At 38.6% G+C, this 16245-nt stretch overlaps 1 pseudogene across 1 annotated transcript in view; it reads right to left on the reverse strand.

Moving 5' to 3' along the window:
• Positions 1-2472: 2472 nt before the first annotated feature.
• LOC106161733 (sacsin-like) overlaps positions 2473-16245 on the reverse strand; it is a 47909-nt pseudogene continuing 34136 nt past the window's right edge. Inside the window, exons 7-8 of the transcript XR_015333881.1 lie at positions 5187-16212; positions 2473-4851 (exon numbers count right to left, since the gene is read on the reverse strand). The product of XR_015333881.1 is annotated as a sacsin-like (transcript). The remainder of the gene's footprint in view (positions 4852-5186; positions 16213-16245) is intronic.

The raw sequence follows: 16245 nt of genomic DNA on the forward strand, positions 1-16245 counted from the left end.
TTTAAACATCATTTGATAAAAACCAGATGAACAGGGCTGCTATCCTGATTTAATCATGATGAACTGAACCTTAATTTGTCTTAATTAAACAAAATATCAAAATTTTATTTCGCCCTATAAAAAAGATCAAAAACTCTTGTCACAAACTTGGAAAAACCATTTTTCTCAGGAGAGATATTTAGATGTGTCATTTTTATCAGTTTCAGTGTGACACAGGTGCAGGGGGAGTGTATGTATACCTACAGCGTAAATGGTATTGCAATTAATTCCTTTTCCTTAGCACTCGATCATTAATTGCACTTTCTTTTTCCAAATGTGAATACTATCATGCCTATAGATTTAGAGTCTTTGCTAGTTTGTGACAAAATACCTTTTGATCTCTATATCAGTAATTAATTAAAATCGGATGAGTGCTATTTTATATATACTTGATAATGCTGCAGTTTTAACCCTAATTGTACTACAAACTGACATATCACACTAGAAGCAGTATGTTTTATAATAATATATCTGACAATCAGCATTAAAATGACAGATGAATAAAGTTAACAAATCATAAAGAATTATTAGATATTGTTTTATCATGTGCAAAACAAAAAATTACTGGACTTGCATATTAAATGCAAGACATATATGGTCTTCAAGCAATATCTGAATTTGACTGTTTTTCCCCTTTTCTAGTTTGGGAAAAGGTCCCAAATAATTTCAGGTGTTACAGCATAATCAACTTACCATCCAAGACAAAACTATGACATTTCCAGCAATTGTGTAGTGAACATGGAAAACAAAACTGCACTCATGTATATATGTGATTAAATAACACCCCCCCCCTTCACACACACACACACACACACACACACACACACACACACACACAAGTAGGCCTAATGAGCACAAAATAAACCAAACCAATCAAAACCAATTAAAGCCATTTTCCATCCCTATGCCTATATACATGTATAAATACATATACATACATACTATAGTAATAGCCAGGGATGCCCCCACCCCTCCCAGCTTCCCGTACCTGATGCTGGAGCACCCTGGGCAAGCTAGGCAGACTTATCTGTTACTTTGATATTATCTTGGACAAGCCATATGTACAGCCACATGACCAGCCACAAGATATATATGATCTAATTAAACTCAAATTTAATGATTCCCTAATATATACCAATGTTTTCATATATACTAGTATGTTCCAAGCTAAATGTCTACACAACTTAATTTGTTTTTGTAAGCTTATATTATACATGACCTACATCTAAATCCAAAATTATACATTTAAATGAAGAGTTACAAAACCTGTGCCTTCAATTAAATGCACTTACACGTAAGTATACATGTATCTCACTTCTCCCAATCCTTCCAAAAAGCAAACTTACATGTAATTATATATGGTACATGTATCTCACTTCTCCCAATCCTTCCAAAAAATAAACTTACATGTAATTATATAGAGTACATGTACCTCACTTCCCCCAAGCCTTCCAAAAAATAAACTTACATGTAATTATATATAGTACATGTACCTCACTTCCCCCAAGCCTTCCAAAAAATAAACTTACATGTAATTATATATGGTATATGTACCTCACTTCTCCCAATCCTTCCAAAAATCCAATCTAACTAAAACATTATCTTTAATTTAAATGAAATAGCAAGAATGATCATTTTTGGACCCTATAACTACTACATTGTAGGTTACCTGTACTTATATTGTCCCTTAATAACATTACATAATAAGAAGTACAGTATATCCTGCAAACCATGCAGGTCAAAGCCACCCCCCCCCCCCCCCCAAAAAAAAAAAAAAAAAAAAAGGGAAAAAATTAAGAGAGAGAGAGAATTTAAAGAGTAAAGAAAAGAATATAGCAATTAAGTGAGATGAGGCAAAACGGGCAGTTTTTCCTGTACCTTAATTTGCCCTACATATAATACATGTACATAGTATAGGTGCATTTGTCCTTATCTTCCATGCTAGTATACCCTGTTTATTATATTTGCCAATTAAGTGAAATGGTTCTCTTCCTACATGAGTGAAATAAGGCAAAATTAAAATGTGTAGTTTGCCTGTCTCTGCGCCCATCCCCACTCCCCATCCCCACCCCACCCCCAAAAAAAAGAGGGTAAAGAAAAGAGTATATATACAAGTGAAATATGTAGTAGGAACATCTGTCCTCATCTACAGTTTATATTTACATTATATTTGCCAAGTGAAATGGTTCTCTTCCTAAATGCCCAAAAAGTGGAGATACCACTGAGGTACAATGTCCATGTACTGCAAGGTTGCAAGACTAGGGTAAAGTTTCTCAGTACCAGTACGTGTTATATCTCAATTTCTCCCTCAACTGGATCTCCAACTCCAGTGAATACTTGGCACTATCTATACCTTATCTGTTATAATTCTGATTATAGAACAGGTGGCATACGGAGATGTACAGGGAATACCTCCCCCCCCCCCCCCCCCCCCCCCCCCCCCCCATTAAACACCAATCACCAAGATTAAAATAACTCATTTACCAATCACCAAGATATATTCAGGCCAACCACCAATCACCAAGAATTCTTGAATCACGTACCACGCAGAATATAGGACGCAAATAACGCATCACTCTAAAAAATACAAGGTCAATCACGTGGAATGCAAAAGGTATATCCTACCCTCGCATACTGCTTACTAGCATTTTACCATCTCTATAGTTCTGAAATTATACATATTTTTATAAATTCAGATGCTGATATGTTAGAAGAATGTGGTTCACACATTATATACACATTCTGACAACATCAGCATCTGCCATACACACTGCACTATATAATCTTCATCGTGATTCCTCCATAATTTAAAAATTCACTTTAGATTTGTAAAAAATAGCAACTAAAATCCTTTTAAACTACATGTACAGAGTCCATGGTCAAGTTACTACATTTCATTTTCGAAACAATTAATGAACAACGTTCTTTGAAAAATTATCACTTTTCACAATATGATGTGTACACGTTACGCTGGTGTTTTATTTGCAGAGGGTGCTCACTGCAATTGATGGAAGAATCCTATATTTAAATTCTTACTTGCCATAGAGCATGCTTACTCTAAGCAATGCTGAAACAAATAATGCTTATTTTAATTAATTGTACATTATTAAGCATTACCATATACCATAAATTTTTTCATCACCTTTTCCTGTAATTGCTGTTAAACTAGCAGCATATATTTACAGAAGAATTAATCGACACAATTATAAACAATTTAAGCAGTACCTTCTTGGTTTTTCTAAATATTAACACACATATACATTGATCTGCAAGCAAGGATACCTCTCCAAATCCCTACAAAGCACATTTACTGCAATTTATCTAAATTTTCTAATATTTCACAGTTTACACTTTCTACTATAGCTACCAGCCAAATACCTGCATATAATACTGTTTGAATATACACATCAAATTTGAAGTTCTTTCCTCATAACAGTGGCAAAATGCAGTGAAAAAATGTACAAAAGAAATCAATCTACATACAAATGAGATGCCAACTGTCATGCTTTCTTTTCTCAGTTTGTTAATTGACAATATGGTTTTAGAATGGTGATGAATTTCAAAATTGAAAAAAAGGAAAAAATTATTTGAACACAGAAATTTTGAATAAAAATTTGTTATGAATCGGGGTCAGTTGTTGAATAAAGCAGCGTTACGTTGATTTATCCTTGTGGTTGACTTGGTTTCTGGCGCACACACTTACGTGAAGTTTTAGACATTTGAATCTGGGATCGATCGTGAGAGTGAAAGGTTACTTGTGTAAGTGAGCATAAGTGAACGATAGTGAGTGAAAGCTTCCTAAGATTTAGTACGTTCAGTACAATATGTACCCAGCCTGATAATAAAGACTGCAATGGTGATGATATTCAGAAAAAAACATGTTTGAACACTTTGAATGAATACAATCAAGTTCATACATACTACAATTTTAGTATACAACAGTAATAAAAATAAATGTTCAAAAAGCATATTATCCAAATTCTACATCATACTTTATATATAAATCATTTAAATTGCCACCTTATCCTCTTATCAGCAAAAAGATACCTAAGACTACAACTATACATATCTTCACTCTTATACCTACAAAGGTATACACTGTATACCTACAAAGCTTGGTTCACTTCATACTCCAAGAAAAATCTATTAACATTTTTTTCAGTATATATACTATAACATGTATATGGCAATAAAAGCAAAAAGCAAATTTTTATTTACAATTAAGATTTTTGATCCATCTTTTCAATAAAATAATGTTCCTGTCATAGGAATTGTTCTGTATATATACCTGTAACCTATCCAAAGTACGCAATGTTTTTCATTGATCACCTTAACAATTTCCTGGTTTCATTTTTCAAAGACAATTATTCTCAACATACCCATATCCACCATGTTGAAGCAATCCTGTAACTTGACAGTAAAATATCCTGCAAAGCAAATGTTCTCAAAGTAAAAATAATTTACATTGATTAATTACATAAAAAGGGAAGAAATTTAGATTTTTCTGTCCATTGGCACACCTTTCTTTGTCAACAATGTCTCGATCTCAGTCAGCAGTTGGCTGGTGATGTCCACAGCTTTTGTTGCTGTGTCCATGTTGTAGACCTCATGTGGTAAACGATGACACCTGTCTGGATAGCGCATGGCAGTGGAATGTGTGAGTAGGGACTGGAGTCGTATGGACAGCTGTGAAATAGTCGAGAAATTGTTTGCAAGGTTAAGAGTGACAGCCATTGTAGGCAGGTAGTGACTGTTGTTTTTCAGATTGGCATCGATGGCAAACTGTGCAGCCTTCAGTGCTTTTTCTGCTGACTGAAATTGTAATATACATATGTGATATAGATAAACTAATTGTATAATTATAATGTTTTAATTTAAAAAAATTGTAAATACTGTTTAGTTTTAACTGTAGAAAATGAGTAGATTGACAGATCATAAACAAGAAGTGAGTAGATTGACAGAATTGATGAAAAATTGGGATTACACTCAAAAAATAAAGGAACTAAATAAAGGAACATTTGAAATCTAATAATTTATCGTATCAAATTTAATTCAGTTTTAAAAATGAAACTGCAATTAAGGTATAACATATATATTATAATGATCTAATGAAACTGAACCAAGATTGAACCAGCATTATATCTAACCTGATGGCATTTGAAGCAAGCCCACTCATAGCTCTGGAATGGCTCTCTGGTGTCATTGGAGACTGCTTTGAAATCCCACTGGGCCTGGCGGAACCATCTGGAAGCCTCGTAGGGTTGGGGATTCTTACGAGTTTCCCAGAATCCACCATACGTCCTGCTGTCACTACCATGACTCCCGCTGGAATAATACCTGTCATGGCATTCTCTCTCCTGTCTGGCACGTTGCCCCATTCTGGTGAAAAATTGCTCAAATACATCTTCATATGTAGTGTGTGACCGGTTACCGGTACCGTGAGTAGAATATGCCGTACCAGTGCTACGTGTACTATGTGACCATCTAGGACCAGAAGATGCAGCATTTGTCTCAGTTGAGGATGAAGACGTTTCTTGCGGACCTCTTTCAAGTCTAGCTATTTCAGTCTGTATGAATTTGCATGCTTCATTGCAAATATCTTCTTGGCCAAGGTTTTTGTCTGGGTGATATTTTCGGATGAGTCTCTTGATGACTTTTTTCCTCTCATTTTCATCAAGTTTCCAAGCAGCCTCCAGTGTTTTTGTGATATCTTCCTTAATGTCCTCCAGACATGTTGGAGTGAAGTCATCCTCAGTTGGAGTTTTATCATAAAGAACAACATCCTTTGAGACAACTTTTGGTGAGCGTTTAAATTTGTACAAGTCATTTGCCGTCACAACAAGGACATCCTCTTCTTCACTCCCAATTCTTATTTTGTATCTTCTTAGCACATCTGAGGTTTGAGAGTCAGCATCTTCCTTGATCTCTTCTAGGACAATGGCATATATGTATGTTGGAAGACCCTCACGACTCTTCAACAATGGATCCTCTACTTCATAGCCTACGTATTCACCGCATTCAAAGTGGTGAAAATTCTCAGAAAGCAGATGCTGGTCTTCTATGTGAAGGTAAGTCCCAGGGATGGGGAGAACACTGGTATCTGAGCAGTAATCATCTGGCGGAATGCCCTGATCATCCAAACATCTTGAAATCTCTTGTAAATTAACTTTTTCATCTAGGATGCTGCACAGGTGATGGAGGAAAGTTGAAAGTCTCCATTTAGATAAACTGTTCAAGATTTCGACAAACCTGAGTGAAAAGTTGCTCATTTGAAAATCGCTGTTTAAATAAAAACAATGAGACTGTTGTCCACAATGGGCCTTTTGATAGAAGCATGACTGTGTTCTCTCACTTCCAGACAAAACCTCTCCCTTGTATTCTAAAACAGTGGTCAGTTTTGTTGCAAAGTGAAGTTTGATGTTTTTAATGTTTTCTTGTAGCTCAGCACTGTCCTGCTGACTTACAGTGAAGCCTTGTGTTTTACCAGCATGACGAAGGAGACGCATCACTGCCTGATAAAAAAAATCTGACTTTATCTTCCATTTCAAAGGATGCTGTTGAATAATGTTGATGCTTGGTTCAGAGTGAAGTTTCTCTTTGACAACATCAGTCAGATATCTAAGGCGCAAACATTCTGGCAAAAATTCAGCAACATCGCTGTACGATGGGACCTCAGGTCCAATTTCTTTCTGAGAAGGGCGAGCAAGCATGGGTTCTTCCAATGGAAATGTTTTCAGTCGGTCAAAATGGGACATGTTATCAATAAAGATAATGTCCTTGGACTGCCTCAGTTCCCCAGCAGAAGTGAGCAAGTATAACTGTTTTACCTGCTCTGGCCATTCATCCCCACTGTGAAGTTTTTTAAACAAAAAGCCCATTGCTTTCAAAACTTTTTTCTTTTCATTTGGTTCCAGTTTCTTCCCTTCGGTATCTTCATGAATCATTTCCAAGACAGTGGCATACTGACAGCAGGAGGGTCTATCTGTGCTGCCTATTAGCTTGAAGAGCTCTTTACACCTTGCGAAATGTGAAGGCACAGCAAAAAGATAAGGCTTTATTTCTTCTTCTTCCAAGCAAGAAGTAGCAACTTGACTCGGATAAACAAACCTTTTTCCATCCTCTACTAAAATGCAGGTCAAGTGTTGCAGTTGTTGAGTCCATTTCGGATTTTCTTTAACTTTGTTTTTATATCTTTCCAAGTGCTGATATATGTGCCCCATTATCTCAGAGAGTAATTCAGATTCTTCTGATGTTAAATCTTTGACTTGCTCTTGCAAATAGTGGCACACATTGCAACAGTGGTCTACCACCTGTTCCAAAGAGGGGATTTCTTTCACTCCAAGTATTTCACACAATTTTCTGTCTCTTGGTTCTGCCCACTGTTCCAAGAATGAAACACTTGTCCATGATAAATGTTCATATTCCTGCTTGTATAAGACAGCACCATTGAAGCAGATGAAAGGCCTCACTGTATCTCCATCCATACTGCGACATGGGCACAGACTCTGAAGGTTGCTTGGAGCAACACGTTGGGGTAGAAAGGCAACATCTTTTAAAATGCGCAATAAGTGACCATCATTCTTTTGCGAAAAAAGATGTATCACTAATACACATGCCTGCTTTTCTCTCTTTTTGAGTTCTGCCTTATTTCTACTTTTCCATGCTAAAATAGCCCCCCTTTCAATGGCTTTGGCAAATTCAATGAACTTCTCTGAAGTGACTTGTTGCTGTAAACCTCACGCATCAAACGCAAAATTGGTTGAGATCTAAAAGGCTCTGATGGAAAATCTTCCTCTGTAAGCATAGCTTTAAAAACTTCATTGTAAGGATCATAAAAAGCCGATGCAGTTGACAGGGTGCCAGGAATTCCACTCCGGCTATCAGGTAGGAACTTCACATGAGAAAGTTTATCAATCAGCATCACCCACTCCCACTCATCTTCATCAATTCTATGGCGTAATTTGACTGATATGAATTGTAAGTGTTTAATCCTTTCTTCCTCTGAGAGAATTTCAAAATTTGGTAATATGAAATCACAGTACATTTCACACTCAGAGAGTACTCGACAACCCAGCCATGTGTAGAGTGGCTGTAACATTACATTGGGTTTCAAGAAGGCCAAATGTTGATCACCTCCTTCCAATAGCTGCATGCCATCTAAAGGGATAGAGCTGGGTGCAATGTAAGTGCATTTTCCTTCAATGCTGACAATCTCCTCTTTTGCAGATGAGAAAAAAGGAAAACTGCACAATTTCCATTTCAATTCAGGATTGCTTTTCAGCACATCAAGATACTGACAAAAATATCCCAATATGACATGGCATTCCTGCACATTCAGTCTGCCTGCTAGCTTGTGTCGTTTGGCTACTCCTTCTAATGCGATGACGATGGAACTTGGATCTCTAGGGTTGCTAATTATTGCCCGTGCAGTCTTTTCAGAATGTTGTTGTAGTATATCATAGGCTAGCTGTGGAACACCCAGCTTTTGTAACATATTTAAAATCCCAAGGAAGTATTGGAAGAAACTCCTGCTGTCAATAACTTCATTGGCTTCTGACATCTGAAGCAAACAGGTTGATTGCCCTACATTTACTGGCAAGAGACACCAATGGGAAAGTGGCTTCAATAAAGATATAATTTTTTTGCCTTCAGAAACTGCACCAACCTCGGAGTGAAGGTATGTCCACAGTAATTGGATCCACTCTTTTGATGGAGCCTTCGAATCCCATGGAATAACACCTCCATTTTGTAGCGCTTCTGGTAAGGCAAATGGTAGCCTTTCTGCAAGATCGGATACCTTGAATTTTTTGAAAACTGGCCTTTCTTGGTCTGTACGAAAAATTGTACGTTCCAATAACCTATGGCAAAAAGATGCAGCACACAAAGGCAGCAAGTCCCAGAAAGGTGAACAGAAGACAGGTGTTCTGGAACTAAACATCCTCAGCTTGTTGTCCTCAGTTACAAGCAATGGACAACCCTCAAGTAGCTGCACAAAACTGTCAGATTTCTTACAAAAGTTCAACATAGTGCAAAGGTTGCCTACATTTCCAAAGATGGTTTTTCCAATGTGTTCTGGAAGATCTGAGCATGAAATAAAACACAGGCTATCAGGTCTTTGGTAGGTTTGAAAGAAACAAAGCACAGCTTCTGGACTAACAGTTTTCACCTGGATTTCTGCATCCCGATAATTTATATATATTGACATTGGGCAATATAAAAGATTGAAATTGCTTTCACATAAAATCCTTCTAACAATCTCTCTGGAGGATGGTTCTTGACATTTTGATGTATCTCTGAACCCTGACCCTGGTTCCTGAATCTGGGTATCTAAGTCATCAAAGAATACTGCATCTTTTCCACTTCCTGTAGGTGAAAACCATGCAACTTTAAATCCCGTCTCACTCACTCTTGCATGTCGCAAAACTGGAAGAACCCTCAGATGAAGTTCACTGGTCAACTGGTATACCTTTTGAGACAGATAACGTATGTAATTCTCCTGATGCTGGATATCTGGAAAGAGCTCACAATACTGGCTCAAAGATCTTCTTATCTGGGTCTCATCACCTCCAGACATCTCTCTCATGATAATCTTCTTTGTTTGCTGAAGCATGTTAGTGTAGCAAGGTGCAACTGTTTGCTCTATTAATGTGTTGTTCCACTCAGTTTTCACATCAGTATTTTCAGTGTTCATCCAAAGGTTTCTCCTGGCTTCATGATCCAGTGCAAAGTGACCATTGATATGAACAGGGAGGTTTGTTTTCAGTGGGAGTGGCAGGAAGCAAAATACCCTGCCTTTTGGGAGGTCTAATTTCTCTGTCGGTAAACTATCAGGTGGAAGCAGATGTGCTACTCCTCCACGTGGCAGTAATCCCAAGTCTCTGTCCCAGAGGGACTTCTTTAAAGTTGTAGGTATTGAGCTTGAATTGCTGAAGCCAAACTGTTGGGTGATAAACCATGTTTCTAATCTGCCTTTGTTGTCTTTTAAGGACATGGTGAAAGAAAAATTGATGGGACGTAACTGGTCCATTGTCAGTTCTTGTGTTTTCAGCCTCTCTGAGCTGGTCACCACTTCCTTTAGAAAGGACTGTTGTGCCTGTGTATCTTCAGCACTGAGACGGGCCTCAACACTGTATGTGTTCTGCAGCTTTCCAGTGAACATGTTTATTTCTGAGACACTTATTTTCCTAATGTTATTGAGAAACAGCATCATCAGAAATAAATCACCCTGAAATGTTTCCATGAGGGACTGCATTTCTGGAATGGTAACAGGTGTAGTTTTTATCTTGGATTGTCTGGCCATGTTTTCATTCCTGAGTGGCAATCGGAACAAGGTAGCTTCCTCCATTGGAAAAGATTCTTTCATGTCATCCAAGTAGCTTGCAAATACATCTGGGAAAGCCTTCCTCAACTTTGGAATGTCATTATAACACCTTCCAGGCTCTGCAATAGAAGCACCTGGCACATAAATACAATGTGGATCAAAGATACACAATGTTTCTCCAATTTCCTGTCCTTTGGTTAAGAAAGATGGGGCATCTGTGAGATGATATACAGCATTGAAACCGACCCCATACTGCCCTGTTTTGTTTGGATCTTCACTCTTGCTTCCCTCACCTAAGTTGCTTATACCCTCTATGTCTGCTTGAGTAAATGGACTATTGTTGTAAACGCACAAAGCTGGTCCCTGCAATGGCTTCCAACAATCCTCAAATATGCGCTTGGTGGAATGGTTTCTGGGATCTAAAACAAAGTGAACTTCAGTTGCCTTTGCATCATCTGCATTTTGCAGGAGCTCTTTCAGGATATCCTGGTCACAGGGGTATCCTTCTAGTATTCTCTTGATTCTATTTGTAAGTTTTTCCTTCTGACCAAAGGGTATTCCCATTGAACATTTTCTAAGCTTTTCACCTCTTTTCGTCTGAACACCAAGGCCTATAGCATCATGATATGGTAAATCTTTGTGTGCACAATGCATGTCATCATCATCATTCACAAGCCATGGGCAATCATCAAAACAAAGGTGCTTTGCTTCAGACATCACTCCATCTTCATCTGGTAAATAAATAGGCCCATTTTTATCTTCAATTGATTTCAGTTTTGTTGTGAGGGGTACTTTCTCCTTTTTTATCTCATCCTCAATATTCTGCTGTAATGCAGACACAATTTGACGTATGTATGATGGCAGTGATTTTTTGCTGTATTTTTCATGTGGTTCCCGTAGGGCCTTTATATAATCTGCAATATCAAAGTCTTCTCGAACACCAGCAGCTTCCATGACATCAGGGAAGTCTCTCCAGTCATAAGGACGCCCGAAAAGAAGTGGCTCAAATCCAGCCTTGGAGTCGAATATAACTTTACTGCCTGAGACAAACTCTTGTGACTGCGGAATGTACACTGCATTTCTCTTTTGCAGTGCATTACTGATAGCGGACTGTTTTGCAGGTTCCCTTCGCAGTAAATCATTCAGATACTGATAAATGTCCTTAATTAGATCTTTCAGCTTCTTTTCAAACTTTCCACACTTTGGGGCAGCTGCGATGGCCTCATCAAACTGGTCCCATACCTGATCAAGTTCAACATCTTTTCTAGACTGTATTTGGAGCAACCTCTCCACACTTCTATTCATTTTCAATTCCCTTCTGTCGACAACAGCAGTGGAAGAAGACACCAAATTTTCCACATCTGTTGAAAAGCATTCTTTAGGTGCAGCAAGATTGTTGTGATTGCCTTTCCAAGGAAGTGGGTAACCGTCTGGTTTGGGCTTAACTGGAAGAAATGGCACTTCACATAATACGCCACTCAGTTCACTTTCCAATTTACTACCTTCTTTTCCACTCAGCCTCCAGGCTAGGTACTGCAATATTTCTTTCACTCTTTGTACTCCTCTTGAATTATCTGTTTGATGGAGACCAGCAACACTTTTGGCTCTCTCCAAAATCTGCTCACAGCTGATGTCTTCAAAGATGCCAAGTTTTTCCAATACCAGAAGGCGGCGTGGGTTCAGGTATGACCTTTCGGTTCCTTTGATGAAAATCCCATCTTCCTCATAATACAATGAGGCAGCTCTGCTTTTTGGGTGCATGAGAGCACAGGGTTTCTTTAACTCCCCATGAGGTGTGGAAGGAATGCATGGATATCTCTGCAAGAGTTTATTCAGATATTCATCATCTTGGTCAATTGCATAAAGTATCAAAGAATCTCTGACATCTCCATCAAGAGTGTTGATGTTTGGGAAAACTGCTTCATTGTACAACCTGTGAAGGTCAAACATGATCTTTCCTTGAATCTCTCCAGGGGCAAATGACAATATGGTTTTCATGGTCTCACTGGGAACTTTTACATATATCTTTCTCCTGTCCCGGAGATAATCTTCTAATATTCTTTCAGCATGGGTCACTATATTTGATCCCTTGACATCTTCTGTGAGCATACCAACATTATGGACATTTTCCCATATTTTCCCATTTGAAAATAAAGCGGGTGCCTGCTGTTCCTCTGTGGAAAATAAGGAGGCATAAAACTGCTGCACAAGAGGCTCACATACTGGTTTATATGTGCTCCCACAGGTTGGCCACAATTCGCTAAAGCTGTAAGGTGTACCACATGTTAATTCTCTCAAGTCTTCAAGACAAAAAAGAAGTGCTTTGGGAATGACATCCTTCATGATGATTTGGTTCCATTCAGCTCCTTTTGAAACTTTATCATCCGTTGTTTTCTCAGTTAGATGTTTGCGGTTGGACTCCACAGAGAAACTTCCATTAACATGAAATGAGAATCCACTGGAAATTGGAAGAGGGAGATAACAAAAGAATGTTCCCTTCTGGGTACACAATGGTGCATATCTAACGCTGCCTTTAACACTGCACTCCTTCAAATGCACCGCCACTCCACCTGTAGGTACAAGACCAGAACTCTTGCACATGGTCAACATCTGTGATGTGAGGTCTCCCATGCATGACGTAACCAGCCAGAAATCATTCCTCTCCTCAGTTTTGATAATACTCACACTACCTGCATCCATTTTGGAGGACATTTCAAGGAGAAGGGACACTGATGGCTTTTGAGTGTCTTTGGGCATTGGAATTGATGGCACTGATTCTGCTGATTGGAGGGCTTGGGTTGAAGCTTTTAAAATTTGTGTTGGCTGAAGCTCTGGTAAATGCAAACCTCTTATCACTTTTGATATGTTCTTTGTTGTTTCATAGATACACTGTATCATTGATGGGGTTCCATCCTTGGGGAGGTGATAAATTGATATTTTCTTCACATTTTGAGTAAAAAGTAGAACTTCTGAAGAAGAATCCACCAATTTCTGAAGAAGCAATAGCACTTGTTTTTCATCATAATGCACATCGCTGATCTCACTTTTATAGGATTGTTCCTTTGTCCGTAGAGGAAATCTAAATAATGTTGCATTGTAGCTAAACATGCAAGATTTGGCAGTGGAATCAAGATTGCAGCCAAAAATCCCATTAAAAGGCTTGAATTGGTTCTTCAACTTCTGAAGCTTTTTTCTGTTTTTTAAAATAATCTTAATTCCAGGTTTTGATCTTGCTGCTCTTCCCAAGTGTTTCATATGTGGATCAAAGATGGCTATACTGTTACTGCTAACGAAACTTGGGACATCAGTTAGATTGTAGACTGCATTGAACCCAAGTCCAAATTTGCCAATTTTGTCACTCATCTTTTCTTTGGTTGCACCCCCCAGCTTAACAAGGTTTTTGAAATCTTCTTCTGTGAACACAGCATCATTATAGGCCCAGAGTGCAGGTCCTTGGCAACTTCGCATTCCCTCATGTATCAAGCATGTCTGAGCATCTTTATTTTCTCTGTGGTCATACAGAAACTTTACTTCTTGGGCACCTGCATCATCAGCATTTTGAATAAGTTCCTTAGGAACGGATAACCCATCTGTGTAGCCTTCCTTAAGCAGATTGTGAAGGCGACAGGTCAGTGGCTCCGACTGGCCATAGTTCATGTCCAACTCTTCTACATCTAAAATACGACTCATAAGAGTTGGCACACCTAACTTTTCACTAGTTTGCATTGAGACATGCTCATGGACAAAGAAGATAGATTCTGTTTCTTCATCACTAATATCAGTGATGTCATACCCTTGCTGAAGCCAGTCCATATCACAGTAAGTGCACTGGGAGACTGGCTTAAGGATGAGGGTGGATTTGTCATCACTATGAACAGGCACTAAGAGCTCATCTTGCAGTTGGGATATTGTCACCTCGTCCATTGACTCAACAATGTGCAACAGATCAATAATTGTCTGAAGATCCCTCTGTGCATCAAGATCTGCAGCGTTGCTGTTGATCATCTGAGACTGGACCCTTTCTTGTTGGTATTTAATTTGGATATTGCTTTGCACATGCAGAATGATTTCAAGTTCATCTTTTTGTTCTACACCAGACTTGGAAAATTGTTCGCTGAATTTCTCTAAATCTCTTGGAAGGACAAACAAATGAGGCTGCAGCATAATCCCTTGTAGTTTTGGAGGAATAGTAGGAACAACATCTTTTGATGAGGAAAACCCATCTCCATTCCAGATCCATTTATGTGAGCTGGATTTAAGGCCTTTGTAGGGAACATCCCCCCTAACTGGATGAAACAATTCTCCATAGATATCTAGAATCATTGGCAGAAATAGACCCTTTTCACTACTTGTATAATATCTTACTACCTGTTCTAACTGGGCAATGACTTTTGACATACTGGGCCTTTTATTCCATCCAAATTCCCTGGCAATCTCTTTATCCACAACCTCATCAGAGACAGGCCTCACAGAACCAATCACTTTTTCATATACGCTACTGCACAACTCACTTGGTGTTAAAAAGGTGCAATCCGATGAACACCAAGGCAAAGAATTGGGATAATTCTTTGGCCTTGGCTTGACCTTGATAAACCTGGTGCCTTTCAAACAGCTCAAGAGTGAGTTTCCATTTCCTAGGCTATCCTTTAATATAGTTGGTCTAGATCTCAAAATTGTCATAATTGCTTCTGACTTATCAATCAACAAGTTTTGCGTGGCCGATCCCGCATAAGCCACATTTTGAATGTACTCAGCTGCCTTGTAAATGTCCTCTGCAGTTATTTGTTCTCTTTCTGTCTTCAATCCTAACCTTTTCAGAGCCGCATGTAATTGTGGATCATCCTTATACTGTCCAGTTGGAAAGACATCAGATACCCCATGAAAGAGATCAAATACAACTGAATCATGGTGATCAAACAATTGGCTTGCTGTGAATCTCTCTCCTGATTCATTTGGAACAAAAGGAATGTCTCTCACCATACGACGTATTTCTTTATCTTCATTCATGTTGATGGTCAGTACCTGCTTCATCAAAAGATCAATCTCTCCGCTTTCCTGGTACCACTCAATGTCTGCTAACACAATTTCTCTTAGCAAGTCATTCATGTCCAAAATTCTCATTCCTAATTGCTGAACTAGCATTTCAGAGTCTGTTCCTGATGCTTCGATAAACTTCCAACGTAATGAAAAGCTTGGACTTTGATGTAAAACCCAGAATGCTTCATGGAGAGAAACTCTGTTGCCAGAACTTTGAGGATCAGAGTATTCTGTTCCACCAACCGACATAAAGATTGGAAGTTCCATAAGCAATTTCCTGTGTGACTTTATGTCATGTGCTGAGGCTTCAGAGACAAGCTTTCTGAGCTTATCCTTCTCTGCCAATGGCCATTCTTTTATCATTTCTAAGTTGGTTTGGGTCTGCACATTTGAAAGAGCCTGTAAAACACCTTCAGGTGTTGGAGGACTTATGTATTTTGGTACAACAGCATGGTGATCTTCGATAAATTTGGGGAGATTCTGAAATAAAATTACCCCCAAAGCTTTAAGCCACTTAGCTAAACCATCATCAAGTCTGTCCCCTTTCCAACAAGTTATCAAGGCAGGTAAGCCAGAACTCAGCTTCACAATTCTACAAGAAGCCAGATCAAGAAGAATGTGCAAGTCTTCAAACCTGGAGAGATTGTCAGGGAATTGACGGGTCAGGTACTCCCACGCCATCTGAAGCCAGCCATGAGTAGGATGGTTGGTGGTGTGTTGATCCCAGTCCTTGGTGTTGTCTCTGCAGGGGTCGAAGAGTCTTCTGATCAATTCAGCCATTGAAGTCTTGTCTAGAATTTTCAACTGGGTTAATCCTAAAGTGAAACAAAAATGAAATTTTCTCTTTT

The sequence above is a fragment of the Lingula anatina genome, chromosome 4 (assembly GCF_051362555.1).
Source record: "Lingula anatina isolate TDL-2025a chromosome 4, LinAna3.0, whole genome shotgun sequence".
Taxonomy (NCBI): Eukaryota; Metazoa; Brachiopoda; class Lingulata; order Lingulida; family Lingulidae; genus Lingula; species Lingula anatina.